We start from the raw sequence: 6,000 nt of genomic DNA, 5'->3' as shown, positions 1-6,000 counted from the left end.
TCAGTCTTACCTCAATCCTGGGGAAATTCTTTGAGAAGATCATCAAGGAGCACATCTGTGATGGGCCGGCATCGGGGATGATGCTCAAGGGCAACCAGCACGGTTTCATTAGGGGCAGGTCATGTCAGACCAACCTGATTGCCTTTTACAATCAGGTCACAAAAGCACTGGATTCAGGTGTCGCTGTGGATTAGTCTTTCTGGATTTCAGCAAGACCTTTTACACTGTCGACCACCCCATCCTCATTAAAAAACTAGGCGACTGGGGCCAGCCCAGGTGCAACCTCTCCTACTCAACCTGGGGCAGCCTGCTGCACACCAGAGCATGCATTCACGGGCATTCCCCGGGGACAAGTAGCAGTGGCACATATTTTGCCACTGCTGTTTGTTCCCACAAAAATGCACATGCTGTGCGGGCCGGGAGCGATCTGGGACCCTTTTTTCGTGCCGCGGGCTGTGGCCAGCAGCCTGGGCATGCTGGGTCGGAGAAAGTAGGCGACACGCTAGAATTAGGCACGGACGCGTAATGGTTGATTCAAGATTGTTTACTTACACCGTAGATGGTCGCGGTGTAGGCTGGACAGTTTCCCAGGCAAAGCTCCGCTTAAATCCCCGTTTGATGACTCGGACAAAACTGACTCACTCACACGGAGTTGTCGAGGCTCCGTGGGTCCTTTTTGCGCGCAGGGAAGAGGGATATGTTGAGGATTGCGCTCGGCGACGGGGAGAAGAATCGATAGGTGATCAGTCTATCGATCAGCAGCCGCAGGTCAAATCTCCCTAGAGGCACTCTGCACAGTGCTCAAAGTTCTCCGACTTGGGCGGAAACCACCCAAGCCTCTTATACGGCTAGCAAGCCAATCACTAGCCGCCACGTGGGAATATTTTAACACTAGCCAATAATGGGACTTGAATTTTAATACAAATGGCGGGAACTCTTTGCACCATGCATTTCTGTGCTGCAAAGAAGAAATGCACCCTGCAAAGAAAGCTTCAAACGGCGGGAAAATAATTCAGTGGTGCCAAAGCACACACAAAAACAAAAATCACACCTTTGGGTTGACACACATGCCTCCACATCTGGATCCAACCTAGGAGTTTATTCTTCCTTTTGAACTTTCAGGTAGATCAGAAAAGGGAAGTTCACTAATTGAAACTAACATTAAAAGTGAAATTTGGCATTGCTAGTACAGCTCTAGTTCATTCTCCATATGTACTGAAAGCATGTTATAGCTTTACCTGCATGTATTTTATTCAGACTGAGGGGGAAAGTGTCAGAGAAAATAGAATGTATACCTCCTAAATGAAGAGCTCTTAAAAGTTTAGCACGCAAAATCTTACTGTCATAACCCCATATACTTTCCCAACAGGCTGCAACTCACAAAAGGATGTATCCAGACATCAGACACCCATTTAAAAATAGCTTTCCCAAATCCAGGCTCTCCCACTCCCTGATGTTCTGTTGTTGAGAACTATGAACTGACCTATGAGTAGGAAGGGACTCCTACTTCCATGTTACCAATGCTCTTGAGCAGCTTTTCTGTTTCCTTCCTGTTCCATGTTCAACTCCATGTTATTCCCCTCTCAGAACAGAGGGGAATAATTACTTCCCTCAAACTGCTGGCAACACTCCTACTAATGCAGCCCAGTATTCTGTTAGCTTTCTTGCAACAAGGACAGACTCTTGACTCATACCCAGCTTATTGTTCACTGTAACCCCCAAGTCCTTTTCAGTAGAGATGCTGCTTAGCCAGTTGGTCACAAGTCTACAGCGGTGCACAGGATTCTCTCATCCCAAGGACAGGACTTTCCACTTGTCCTTGTTGAACCTCATGAGATTTCTTTTGGTCCAATTTATCTAGGTCACTCTGAATCCTAGTCCTGTTCTCGAGCATATCTACTTCTCCCCCCAGCTTGGTGTCATCTGCCAACTTGCTGAGGGTGCATTCCAGGGCTGTGCAAAATGCCTGCCTTTCATTTCAGTTTCAGATTCGGCATTTCAGAGGGGCAGTGATTAATTTCAGTGTTTCAAATTACTGTCCCGTTTCATTTTGGGTGAAACTGTTTCGGAATTTCAATGTTGTTTTAGTCATAAGCTATAAGAGGGAATCACAAAACTGCCTATAACTAGGGGCGATGCATAGGGGGTGTATATGTATCCCCTGGGATCACTGGTGCACCCCCTGCCAGGCCGCACTCCCTGTTTAGTCAGCAGGCAGAGGACAGGCGGGAGCACCAGTGGCCCCCCCACAGGTGCCAGCTGGGGAGCAGGGATGCCAGCAAAAGCAGCTGCACCACTTCCTGTCAGCGGGATCAACCACTGAGGGAACACTACCCCCCCATCTGCCAACTAGCTGAGGGTCCAAAAAGGCTCCCACAGCAAGCCTACCCACTGATTCCCCAGCCCCCAGTTCAATTTCCCAGCCCCCGGTTCAACTCCCCAGCCTCTGATTCATTTCCCCAGAACTGAGTTGGAAGGGACCTCAGGGACGGACCATTATCACTGACCAGCTACACATGTCAATATCAAAGCAGTTCTTCCCCCTCTTCCCCCTCCCTTTTTCCCTGCAAGCCCAACTCCAAAACAGCTCCAAAACACCTGAAATGTTTTGGAAACATCCAAATCATTTTGGAAAATTTATTAAATGTTTCAGATGGCCTGTTTCATTTCAGAGCTGTTTCGGAGTCCTGCATTTTATTTCAGATTCAGTGTTTCAACCATCGAAACATCTGAATCCAAAATGAAATGAAACAGCCAAAATTTCACACAGCCCTAGTGTATTCCATCCTATCTTCCAGATTGTTAATGAAGATATTGAACAAAGCTGGCCCCAGGATCAACCCCAGGGGCACTCCACTTGATACCAGCTGCCAACAATATATCAAGCCATTGATCACTACCCATTGAGCCAGACAATCCAGCCAGTTTTCTGTCCACCTTACAGTCCATTCATCCAACCCATACTTCCTTAGCTTGCTTGCAAGAATGCTGTGAGAAATCATATAAAAAAAAATCTTGCTAAAGTTAAGGTATATCATTTCTACTGCTTTCCCCGCATCCAGAGAACTAGTCATCTCATCATAGAAGGCAATCAGGTTGGTCAGGTATGACTTGCCCTTGGTGAATCTATGATCATTTTCTTCTCCTTCAAGTGCTTAGAAATGGATTCCTTGAGTACCTGCTTCATGATTTTTCCAGGGACTGAGTTGAGGCTGACTGGTCTGTAATCCCCTGGATCCTCCCTTTCTTAAATAAGTGCACTATATTTGCCATTTTCCAATCGTCCAGGACATTTCCTGATTGCTTCTGGGGTTCTAAGTTGAATATTCTCAGTATAACTTTTGCTTTCCCTCCTAGGAATGAGCACAAGCAGGAACTGGCACAATGACTTGTCCAAAAAAACCACACAATGAATTGTAAATTCTCCCAAAACAGCCATACAGGAATATAACTCAAGCATTCTTGAACTACCAGGGAACCAACTGCTCTACAGTTGTCAAAAATCTCTTACTACCCAGCACAGGGTTGGTTCAGAGCTATACCCGGGACGTCATTCTCCCCTTGTACTCGGCCTTAGTGAGGCCACAGGTGGAGTACTGCGTCCAGTTTTGGGCTCCACAATTCAAAAAGGATGTGGAGAAGCTAGAGAGAGTCCAGAGAAGAGCCACGTGCATGATCAGAGGTCAGGGAAGCAGACCCTACGATGACAAGCTGAGAGCCCTGGGGCTCTTTAGCCTGGAAAAGCGCAGGCTCAGGGGTGATCTGATGGCCACCTATAAGTTTATCAGGGGTGACCACCAGTATCTGGGGAAACGTTTGTTCACCAGAGCGCCCCAAGGGATGACTACTAGGTCGAATGGTCATAAACTACTACAAGACCGTTTCAGGCTGGACATAAGGAAGAATTTCTTTACTGTCCGAGCCCCCAAGGTCTGGAACAGCCTGCCACCGGAGGTGGTTCAAGCGCCTACATTGAACACCTTCAAGAGCAAACTGGATGCTCACCTTGCTGGGCTCCTATGAACCCGGCTGACTTCCTGACCTTTGGGCAGGAGGCTGGACTCGATGATCTTCTGAGGTCCCTTCCAGCCCTAATGTCTATGAAATCTATACATTTCAATCTCTATTTAGACACCTAAAATGCTAAGGGCCTAACATCAGAGACACCACCATTGGATGCAGAGGAGCATGAATATATAACATAGGACAATTTAGGTATCTGAGGGCATATCTACATATCACCCTAAAGCAATGTAGCAATGGACTACATGGCTGTCTGGGATGCTGTGGCAAGTTATAGTACTACTTATGGAAGTACTAAAACACAGTGCCATTGCAATGTTGCTGTACAGCAGTGGCTCCCAACCTTTTCTTGCTGCAGCCCTAAATCTGGGTCGTGAACCTTGCTCCCACCCCCACCTCCGTTGCCAACTCACTTATGCCCGGCAGCACCAGCAGAGCCCAGGCTGGGCTCAGATTGCATGGGGCAGCAGTGGTGAGAGCCTCGCAGACCATGCGCCAGGAGAGACCTGTAGGTGGGAGGGGCAGAGAGAGGGGCTGTCCCTCCCGCAACCCTGATTTGTGTCGTGACCCAAGTTTGGGAAACACTGCTGTACAGTGACATGTTAATGCCCTGGCATGAGACATCCTGATTCCAGTTTACAAACTTTGAACCAGCATCCTTGTTATGAGAAAGGGTTACACAAACTATAAAGGCTATATAGACTAGATATTTATATTTATTGCAGAGACACTATTAATGTGGCATTTACAAAAGCTATTAAACTACAATTCAATTAAATAGAATCTCCTTCATAAACAATCAATAACTCTTAGTAGCAACACATCACTGCCCTTGTTCTTTGATGCCCCTAAGTGGCTACCACTGCTGTATAGAATACTATTTGAATACAGAGTAGGAAGAATAATTCTATGGAAAAGTTGCTAGTAAGAGCATGTTTTCTCTGCATTTGTCGACTGCATTGATTTTCCTCACTTCTCCACTCTGTAAAAATATTCTGTACCAATAAACATAAGCTAGAAGTGCAAAAATAATATTACACAACTAAAAATCTACTGTAACCAAAAGATTTTTTAGAACCTTGTTGGCATTCATACCATGGTTTTATTTTCCTCTAGGGAATGGTAGGCTACCTCTTTCACTCTTACCGCCTATGTTAAAAGCTTAGGCATTTAGATTTATTGCTGGAAAATGAGAACAGGATCAATATCTCATCTATTTTGTGGCAGTCTATTTTTAAACCAGGAAAGCTACTTGCTTAATTTAATGTTCATGAATAGAGTTTTTGGAACTCTTGCAAAAAATGTGACCAATCTGGCTTTAAAGTAGCCTTTAAAGTATTTGTCTTAGTAAAGACTTGAAGGTGTTTTAGCGTATTTGCAGGTCATCAGTTCACAACGCTTCATATTTCACTTCAGAGTCTGTGTGTAGGATGGGGAAAAGCAATGATTCCTAAATTATTTAGCACTCTATTCTATGGACATATCTATTCTGCCTTCCTGTCGTGTCCGAAACCTCTGCCAAGAATCAAGACATGCCTATTCATTCCTGCTCTGCCAGAATCCAAGCATAGTAATCAGGCAGAGGAGACAACAGTGAACATGTCCCTCAAGGCTCTTTTACTTAGGTTAGGCTGAGACCAGTACTCGGACACATTTTCAGGAGTCCTTTATGACATCAACTTTGCTTCAGTGGGGCTTGTTTCTCAACAGCAGTCCCGAGCTCCACAAACACTCTGCCTTCCCTTTCATTTCAACTAAAATTATTAAATTGCTGCCTATAAAAAGACACATAGGACTAGAACTACAAGTGGGATTTGATTGTCTAAGGACTGGCAACAATTATATCTTGCTTCAAACATATATACTTAGAAACAGTTTGTATCACTTCAGCTTTCATTTCTTTAGGGATGAGTGTGCGCCAAATTTTGCTGCCTGTGTTGAAATGCAGATTCCTAAAGATCCACTATATCTAATCTA

The sequence above is a fragment of the Alligator sinensis genome, unplaced genomic scaffold (assembly GCF_000455745.1).
Source record: "Alligator sinensis unplaced genomic scaffold, ASM45574v1 scaffold211_1, whole genome shotgun sequence".
Classification (NCBI taxonomy): domain Eukaryota; kingdom Metazoa; phylum Chordata; order Crocodylia; family Alligatoridae; genus Alligator; species Alligator sinensis.
The sequence above is the reverse complement of the archived record's forward strand: the minus strand, read 5'-3'. Positions refer to the sequence as shown.